Source organism: Sinocyclocheilus anshuiensis, unplaced genomic scaffold (genome assembly GCF_001515605.1).
Source record: "Sinocyclocheilus anshuiensis isolate Anshui unplaced genomic scaffold, SAMN03320099.WGS_v1.1 scaffold38, whole genome shotgun sequence".
Classification (NCBI taxonomy): Eukaryota; Metazoa; Chordata; class Actinopteri; order Cypriniformes; family Cyprinidae; genus Sinocyclocheilus; species Sinocyclocheilus anshuiensis.
In genome coordinates this window covers 1,476,884-1,487,278 of record NW_015544213.1, presented here as the reverse complement: position 1 = coordinate 1,487,278, position 10,395 = coordinate 1,476,884, and the positions used below count along the sequence as shown (strand labels likewise).

The 10,395-nt window shown below is 40.2% G+C and overlaps 1 pseudogene; it reads right to left on the bottom strand.

Annotated features, from left to right (window-relative positions):
• Window positions 1–178: 178 nt before the first annotated feature.
• LOC107697076 (adenylate cyclase type 8-like) lies at window positions 179–8,188 on the bottom strand (annotated as a pseudogene).
• Window positions 8,189–10,395: the final 2,207 nt, after the last annotated feature.

Here is a 10,395-nt window from a genome sequence, read left to right as displayed (position 1 = left end):
GTATGTAAAATGGCTGTTACACATGTATTTTTACACTTTAACTGGCATTAACATTTATATTGAGAAAAAAGATAGAATATTATACTATATATAAAACTATATTTTAACCTTAAAAACAAGTATTATAGATGTTAAAAAATATATAACATTTTCAGAATCTTCTTTAATAATCCTGTGAGATACAAAATAATCTTTTGAGATCATAGAACTCATAAAGTAGTAACAGTTTGTGCACACTTTGTATCTATGGTACATATGAGGTATTTTTTTTATGCTGTCAGGCATGTATGAGGAACAATTCTATAAACTGCATTTTTCATGTGATTATCTGAACATGTTTACATTGGCTGTAGCAAAGTAAAATGTAGCGTATCAAGAACCTTACTAAATGTGTGGCCCAAGTGAAATGTATGAAAATATAAAGTATTTATGAAATGGGTACAAAAATAGTCATTATTCTACTTTGTTGTATAGACAAATCCATATAAGGATTTTATATGATATTTGAGGTATCCTTTTAAAGATGAAGGCGGTGTTTCAACTGGATGTCCCTCAAATTATGGTAAATATAGGTTTGATGTTTCATATCATAATTTTAAGTTGTTAAAGTTTTTGTTTGGCAGAGTTAAACCTCCACTGGTATCTCTCTGTTTCTCTCTGTGAATGGCCTGTACAAGGCCAAAGACCACAGCAGCAAGCGTTGTCCTCCCACTCCGTCCGTTCTTTCCTCTGTCTGTAATCCTGTTTCTTGACAGCTGACGCCTTTTGGTGCTGATGAAGTACGTTCGGACATGTCCCTTTCTCTCACTGACACCCTTTATGTATATCTCACCACGCAACTCTAGCACAAAGCCCCAGTCCGCTAGAATATTACGTGTGGCCTCAGGGACCTGAATCCTTCCACTGACTCCAGTGCTGTCCATTCGACTTGCCAAATTCACTGTCATGCCCCAGATATCATACTGCAGTTTGGTGGCACCGATGACCCCAGCAACAACGGGACCATGGGCAATTCCTAGGGGGTACATTGAAGTTACTCATATATACTCATTCTTACTGGCATAAATTACAGGTAACTGTATAGGCTTCATAATCAGAGTACCTGACATATTTAAGGAGATGTAAAAAAGAAAATATTTTACAATGAAAGTGTCTAATGACCAGAGTCTGTCAAGATCCAAAAACAGCAAGTCTTTCGAAGGCATTCGATGCTATGGGAGTAGACTGAAATTGAAGTTGGTATTTGCTGAAAATCGTAACTGTAAGTTACAGCAGAACTTTGTTTCATGTCATGTTCAGCTAAGCAAGGATGTGAGAAACATAAGTACAGTCTGTTCAATCTGTCATACAACCCATATTTTGTGGAAATGTATTGTGACGGACACCAAGGTACACAACAACAGTACAAAATATTTTCTTCTATTTCTATTTACAGCCTCATTCACATCCAAATTAAATATGGCATATACTCTGACTGCGGTGTATTCATTGACCCATTACCAACGCGAAGCTGGAAATTGTTTGAGGAATGTTTTTTGTTGATCTCTTTCAGGGTCTCTTTCATAGCCAGAGCGAACAGAACCAACGCACTGAGATGATGCCAGTCATTTACAACACGAGACTGTCAGGATAAAACACAGAACAATTATGGTGCATAGACAGTTGATGGGAAATTCCCAGTGTATATAATCAATGAAGTAGGCTGTTTTTTAACATGGTTTACCTGTTTATCAGGTGATAGACCAGACGCTGCCATGTAGCAACTCCCAATGGTTTTGATTTTCTCAATGTCCAAAAAATATGACTCCTTCAACAGCTTTTCCAGAGAGAACCAAAAACAATGATGGCTTTGTAAGACAGACTGAGAGATAAAAACAAGGCCAAAAAAAAAAAAAAAAAATTGATAAGACCATCCTAACACCAAGGGATACATTTTTGCAAAGGCAAGCACCGCTCACATTTTCAGTCATAATTAACATCATCACTGATGGCTTACATATGACTCTGATGTACCTGATCATGTCTGTTCCTCTCTAGGAAGTGACGAGCAACGTGTGCAGGCAGGATGTTATGCAGCAGACTCTCATTGTGTTCCCTCAGATCTCGCATCTCCTGCACTTCCTGCTGAGCTTGCAAACGCCACAGGAAGTCTAGCCGTGTTGTTGCTTCCCACTGAATCAGGGAATAAGCAAGATCCAGAGAATAAGGATGTGTATTCCATTTTTCCTACATTTTCCCATTCCCTGCCAGATAAATGGATACATGCTATAGAGAATACAGTGCTTCAGGGCAATGTATTGTCAAAACTGAATACTCATACCCATCGACCATTGTAGAACACAGCTATGACAAACATCGCCATCAACAGAATTGAGACTCCCTTTCTTCTGAGGTAGTGAGACCATGTGAGTATAAAATGCAAATAAATTTTAACCACATGAAAGTATTTTAAAGGCATTTCTAAATAGAATATGTTAGAGATCTAGCATAGACACTCACCTGCTTGACTGTTCCTGCTCTGGTTGATGTACATACAACATGTGGAAGGACATTTCAATGAAGTAAGTATAGATGACCACCACCAACAACAGAATAGCCAACTTTAAGAGAGAGCTCAGCCTCAGGAACACAGCACAGGTCACCATAGAAACCACCCCACTTAGAACAAAGAACTGTATGCATAAATATAATAGCCGTGAAATGTAACAACAGGTAGGTGTAGTCTTCACAACAGAGCTGTTTATGCAGAAGTCACACCTCTGGATATGTGCAGGCAGTAAGTGGCTTCTGGCTGGTCTGATATTCCTCTGTTTCACCGGTGCTTATTTCTCTTGTCTCAGTCGAGTTACACCATATCTGGATAATCACAAGATGAAGAACTACAATGCCCAATGGTGCTTGAATCAGCAACCTTACAGTTACCAGCCTTGAACTTTATCCATTATGCCACACCACCCAAAATAACTACATATATTATGTTTGGGCATGCATACTCTAGTGACATATTGATGATGTTTAAACCAGAAGATCAAAAACTTAAACTTTTATGGCCTCAGCGTTCCAAGTTGCACAAAAAAAACAATTCATGCAAGGCTCACCATGTCAAACAGAGCCATGCCAAAGTTGATGGCTATAGCTGTGACAGTGAGAAGGTTCCGCATACTGTTGTTTTCATGGATCCAGCAGCAGAACTGCTGAAGGACACCGGGAGAATGCTTGAACTCTTCGGCCAGGACCATTATAAGCAATAACAGATATCCCAGCAAAAACAGACAGAACTGCAATGCTGTCCAGTAATACAACCTGTAGGTAAAACAATGAACAAAGAAGGGAATGGAGGGGAAGTTTAACATATCTAAGCTCAATGGTTTGTAATTGTGACAGAAATACAATCTTATTCAGGTGCTGAACATTGATTGACTTGACTCTTTACCTGGCTACAGGAATAAGGGCTTGGACAGCCAGGAGAAGAAGAAACATGAAGGAGCATACTACTAGATTCTGCTGAAGGACACCGGGAGAATGCTTGAACTCTTCGGCCAGGACCATTATAAGCAATAACAGATATCCCAGCAAAAACAGACAGAACTGCAATGCTGTCCAGTAATACAACCTGTAGGTAAAACAATGAACAAAGAAGGGAATGGAGGGGAAGTTTAACATATCTAAGCTCAATGGTTTGTAATTGTGACAGAAATACAATCTTATTCAGGTGCTGAACATTGATTGACTTGACTCTTTACCTGGCTACAGGAATAAGGGCTTGGACAGCCATGAGAAGAAACATGATGAAGGAGCATACTAGATTGGTCTTAAACATCTCATCCCTTACCTGTGAGAACTGAACCATGAAGCAAAATATAAACAGTCAGTTTTTTGTTTCAGAAGACACCCTTGGATTTAGAAAGAAAACAAATCTTAGGGTATATACACATTTCAGTAACTACATAAGTTTTGATCAATTGGAAATTGCTAAATCATTTATATGATCTGATAGCTTATCTGAAGCAGTGTTGTAGTCGAGACTATAGCTCATTCAAGTCTGAGTTAAGACAGAGACCAGTAGAGGGTCAAGTCCACATGCTCCTGTGTCCATGACAAGACTCAGTCTCAAGTCCAAGACCATATTTTTATGGTCTTGAATCTTGATAGTGTCATGGACTCGGGAGCATGTGAACTCAGTCTTGACTTCTACACTCTCTTAGTCTCTGACTTGACTCAAACCTGAATGAGTTGGTCTCAACTACAACACTCATCCGTAAAGTAAAAATGCCAAGTGTGACCAATTCTATATACCCTTTTGTTAACTTTTGTGTTGACTTTTATCCTTAACAGCCAATCAACTGTCTCCATGTTACAGACATGTCACATCCTGCCCCTTATACCTTCTCCTCGATGTGTGTATCCTTAAACACCAATGTGGCTGAAGTGATGTGCTCCTGACGCATACACTCACTGCTGCGGAGATCAATAGCATGCTCTAACCGTTTGTTGATCTCTTTGGATGTAGATCTGCACACTGAGGATGTAGGAAGTTGTGTGTAAGAGCCATGGGAGAAGGAGGCCAAGATCTGTAAGTTTAAAGTTCACCAGAGAAGTAGACCCATTATACAAAAATTGGAAATCATTGTCAATGTTTTTCTTTCTTCTATTGACAGAGAGCAATACACAGATATTAAATCAGTGATGTTACTAAATAGAACCTCTTTGTTCCAGGGGCGGTGGTTTTGCCGAGTTTTAAAATGATCTGCTTCAATTTCATCTAGATCCTCCTCCTTGTGGCAGATAAGGAAAGTGTCAATCGTGTTTTCGTAGGAACTCATTGCGTTCATATCCACGCCCGTCCTCCGTTTGGTAGCTTCCATTCAGGCAGTCCAAAGTAGCACGTGAAATGTGGATGCGTCTGTTGACATCGTAGACAGTCAAAAGAGAGTGTTACACACAATTGCAGTTCTTTGTAAAAGCCAAGTCAAACTGTTGAAGCATTGGTAACTAGTTTGTTTAAAGCCTTAGAGCAAAGATTGAGGCAATGTAACATTGGGATGTGTTTATATGATGTTTACTCCTGGTAAATCTCCTTTATGAAGTTTTGGTCACTCACCCAGGTATCCCCCCTGCTTCAAGCATGTTGGCAATGCCTACATCCCAGGACCACACATCAAACTGCCATTTTTGTAGACCCAGAACCCCACAAAGAACAGAGCCAGAGTGGATCCCAATTCGCATATCCATGTCAAAGTTCAGTTGTTTCCTTACAGATCTAAGAATATACAGATAGAGATCCTTGATGACTTACTCTACAAATAAGCTCAGAAGTATAGTAAACTAATATTAGATTAGGTCACAAATATATGTGGACCCACTAATTCCGTATTCCAGAGTTAGTAAAGAATTAGTAAAATTATGTTTACTTTATCCAGTACTGCAGTTGTTCATGACATGCACTTCTATCTTCTAAAGCACACAATATTTGAAACTCTGCAGAAACACAGTGAACTCATTTGGTTATACAGGGAATGGCACTGCGTTGTACCGTGTGGTGCTGATCATAGCTAGTCCCATCTCCACACAGCAGCGGGCATGTGCTCGCTGAGGCTCTGGTACCCCTGATACACAGTAGTAACAGTCCCCTAATATTTTTATTCTCAAGCAGTCATATTCCTAAAAAGACAAACAATGGAATCATCAGCTGAACAAGTCTTAGGTGACTTTGAAAATGTACTTTGGTGTATAATACTGGTGTTTTTAAATTATAAAGCTCTGTTGGAAGCTCTAAAATCCCAACTTCAGAAAAATCATATGAATTGAAAGCATACCTCGACTAGCCGGTCAAAACGTCCAAAGAGCTCATTGAGTAAACACACTAACTCCTGAGCAGACATGTTCATGGATAACAGTGTGAAGCCCTTAATATCAGCAAAGAGGATACTAGGAAGGAAAGATAATGAGTGAAATAATGATGAAGAAATGATGAGAAATATTTTTCATTATACAAGCGAAAATGCTCACAATATTCAGTGTAATGTCTTACTATTTTTATAAACAGTTTTTCTGATCTACAATCAATCAGTCATGAATTGCATCTTTCCATAAGTATCAAAATTGTTGCTGCTTTTGAAAACCAAATGATCTCACCTAGAAAATAATATTTCATTAGGATCTAATGGAATGGTCAGAGTCTATTCATCTTTGCTGTATAACTATCACTGAAACATGCCTTGTTAGAAGTTATGAGATACCTGACATCTTTGTACTGATGAATATATATTTTGTGAAACTGCTGTGGATCAAGCTCATCATCCATAGAAGTCATATCAGTAATCATCTCCAAGGCCACAAAGCGGGGCAGGATTGACAGCACCAAACGCTCCTGAAGAGGGAACAAAAGCCTACCTCAAATATTTTCACTGATCCAACTTTTACATATATAAGATGTGTTCTTCAAATTGTTCATATTAAAACAAATTTGTTAACAGTACTGGACAAAGGATACTGGAGTCTCAGCACAACATAGAGAATTCAAGTTCTCTTGCCTGTCTCTGGTTTTCCGTTTCTAGTTTCATGCGGCCTTCGATGCAGCGGCGTGTCTCAAGAAAGGCTTGTCTCTGGGACTGGTCGGTCAGGTAATGGATGAAGAGACCTGCCACATTCATGCTTGTGTATAGTAAAGCCTTGGCGAGAATCTAAAGACAAACCAAGAGGGCCATTGAAAACCAATCTCTTACGAAGGAAAGGGAAAGGAAATTGATGTAACTGGGAGAACTAGTTTGACAGATTATTTGTTTGGTAAGCTATAGGGAACTCATACATCCATCACCATATGCGTGGTCATTGACCTATCCATATATCTATCATCCATACACCCAATCCATCTATACCTTTCTTAGCAGTCCCACTTCGCTGACATGACGTATTGTCTCTGCAGTGAGGTGCAGTATGGAAGTGAGTGTGCCAGCTCCGATAGCCCAGAGCAGTGGCAGTGGCAATAGAGTGTATGTAGCAAACAGGGTGAAAAGAACATACCAGGATTGGTCCCTTTCCAACCCGTATGCCAGCCCACCCAATACCTGAGCAGTCTGTGACAACCAGCTAGCCATACCAGCATAATGCAACCATCTTGGGGAATGTGAGCGTTTACATGTGAGTACCAAAACACACAGGCCAATTGCACAAGCCATGAAGAACCCCGTAAACCAGCCTAGCAGTATGTCTGAACCGTCAGGCACCAGTGCCAGGTAGAGCAAAAGCAGGTACAGTTTGGCAGCTGCATCAATAATGTTTGTGACAACTAATGAGGTTCTTCTAGTGTGTGAGGAATGGCGCTGGTAGAGTTTCTCAAGGTCTTTGGATTTGAAGATGTGTCTCAATGTTGGCATATACACCCCATGGATGATGTGGCCCCAGTGCACAAAAAAGTCAGCATCACAGACATAGTCTGCAGATGTTCTAGTCTGAGTACTGGATGAACTGCTACGTTCCCCAAAAAAGGATGGATGAACTCTGGCAACTGAGGAACGCCATTTAGTTATACCCCGTGATGCTTTGCTGCATATTTGTTGGTTGATTTCCTCAATAACAGGGTGAAAAGAACATACCAGGATTGGTCCCTTTCCAACCCGTATGCCAGCCCACCCAATACCTGAGCAGTCTGTGACAACCAGCTAGCCATACCAGCATAATGCAACCATCTTGGGGAATGTGAGCGTTTACATGTGAGTACCAAAACACACAGGCCAATTGCACAAGCCATGAAGAACCCCGTAAACCAGCCTAGCAGTATGTCTGAACCGTCAGGCACCAGTGCCAGGTAGAGCAAAAGCAGGTACAGTTTGGCAGCTGCATCAATAATGTTTGTGACAACTAATGAGGTTCTTCTAGTGTGTGAGGAATGGCGCTGGTAGAGTTTCTCAAGGTCTTTGGATTTGAAGATGTGTCTCAATGTTGGCATATACACCCCATGGATGATGTGGCCCCAGTGCACAAAAAAGTCAGCATCACAGACATAGTCTGCAGATGTTCTAGTCTGAGTACTGGATGAACTGCTACGTTCCCCGAAAAAGGATGGATGAACTCTGGCAACTGAGGAACGCCGTTTAGTTATACCCCGTGATGCTTTGCTGCGTATTTGTTGGTTGATTTCCTCAATATAGGCATCAGTGACATGAATTTTCAAATATTCATTTTTACCTACATAGGGAAAAATCTGTAGAATACATACATATACAAAAGAGGTTAATACATTAATTATACATCATCATGTAACAATGGAAATAAAAATTATTTGCTTACCTGTTAGATAATAAACTTCCCAATGCCTCTTTGTACATTTTGCTGCTCTTTGAGAAATCTACTTGTTCAGCTCCATCAAAGAGCCGTTCCTTTGATTCTCTTCATCCTATATATTGTTGTTATGCACAACACTCTTCTCAAAATGCAGGAAAAGACAGACATGAGCAAAATACCTACACAATCTATATGCCAACTTGGTGATGAAAAAGTACATAAATTTCACGAGAGAAGAACATGTTTTTCTGATTCATTGAGTTGAGAAGTGATCAAGAGATTGCCACGCCGAAAGCGAGACGGAAGCTCAAGTTGTGCAAATAGGATTACTTACTCAGCACTCATGCCCTGGCTACTCAAAGCATCCATCACTGACGTCACATGATGCACAGTAGAGACCTGAGGATAAGAAGAACCTTACAGGGTCAAAGTTCAGTACCTTATCAACACTTATAGATTTCTGTCAATTGCTATCTCATGAAATATGTTATTATTATTATTATAAGAGATAAACAATGTAAATTACAAATGATTTATATGCAAAGAATACAAAATAAGTACAGACATGACTGATATCAATGTAATGGCACATACAACTTAAAAAAAAAAAATAGAGAGATTAAATATAGAGGCTGGGCAGAGGAGTAAATGATACCAAAAGAAAGTATCTGATTGGCTGAACTGAGCTAGGCAGGTCAGTAGGATCAGGTAATGTTGGCTATAATCTGGATAAAGTGCTTGAGATAGAATTGACTAATTGTGCACTATTCACAAGACCTCAGACAATGACCTGATGAGGGGTAAGTTTTGGGATGTCACAAGACAAAATCACCAAATACCAAAAAATGCAAACTAAAAGTCAGACAAATAAGTACTGTTGTTGTACCATGATACAGTAGTGTTGTCATCTAATTCCATGATACCATTTATATTGTACTTCTATATACACTTTTCTTAATTATAATTTACTTCAATGTCTATAGATATACATATATAGATATATACCAAGATGCATAGAAGACCATTATACTATCATCATGGTGCATATCCAAAACACCACAATTTGGTAGTATCATTGTACTCTTTTGAAGAAGTTTGTCCATAACCATAGTTCTGAATCTTTCTTAAATAAGTGCACATTCTCAATTATAATTTGATATGTACATGAGTACAATGTGAGTCGTACTTGCCTGCACGAAACTTGCCATGATATTAGGGGTTTGTTGGCAGTTGCTATAAAAGGCATTGCCAGGCGATGGCTAGCGTGGATGGTTCATGAAGCTTCGCATGAGGAATATGACCATATTGAGCAACTGCATGAGCATGAGCAATTGACCATATGGTTGCCATGGATGAGATAACATGTAGGCGATCTACTGTCATAGTTAATACAGTTAAAAAGCATCTGTCTTTATCTACAAAGATGAGTGCTTTTCATTGGAACTTCATTATTGAGAGAGGATCGACTGTGGTCTATGGTGGGCTCTAGAGGGACTTAGCAATTAGCAATGGTAGCTTGGCTGTAATGGGATTCACAGAGCTCACTAATCAGTTAATACACACGATTCATTCCAGCCCTCTTTAAACAGCAGCAGATCTATCCTGAGCCCTATGTCACGATGCACACACACACACGAGGAACGAGGAGACGCTGGAGAATACTTTACCAAGACTTTATTTTTAGGAACCAAGGGAGACGAACTCAGGAAGACGTTTAACAGCGGACAGAGAACTTGGGACTGGGAACACTTTTTAGACACACAGGAGGGGATGACGAAACATACCTGGGAGCAATGAAACATCAAGGAAAACACCTGGGACAAATGAACTTTACTAATCAGGGGAGGAACAGGAAACTAACCAAATAAGGGCATGGGAAGGCACATGGGGAGCAGGACACACACAAAACATGGAACAGAGTCTGACATAACGCCCCCCTCCGGAAGGCGTGTCCTCACACCATATAACATCCAATGGGGAGGGGGGTTGGGCGGGCACTCTGGAGGTCCCTCAGGACAGACACGGGACAGTGAACCTCCAGAGCGGTACCCGTTCCGGGTGCCATGGCGGAGCAGGGGACTCCGGAGGCCATGGCGGAGCTGGGGACTCCGG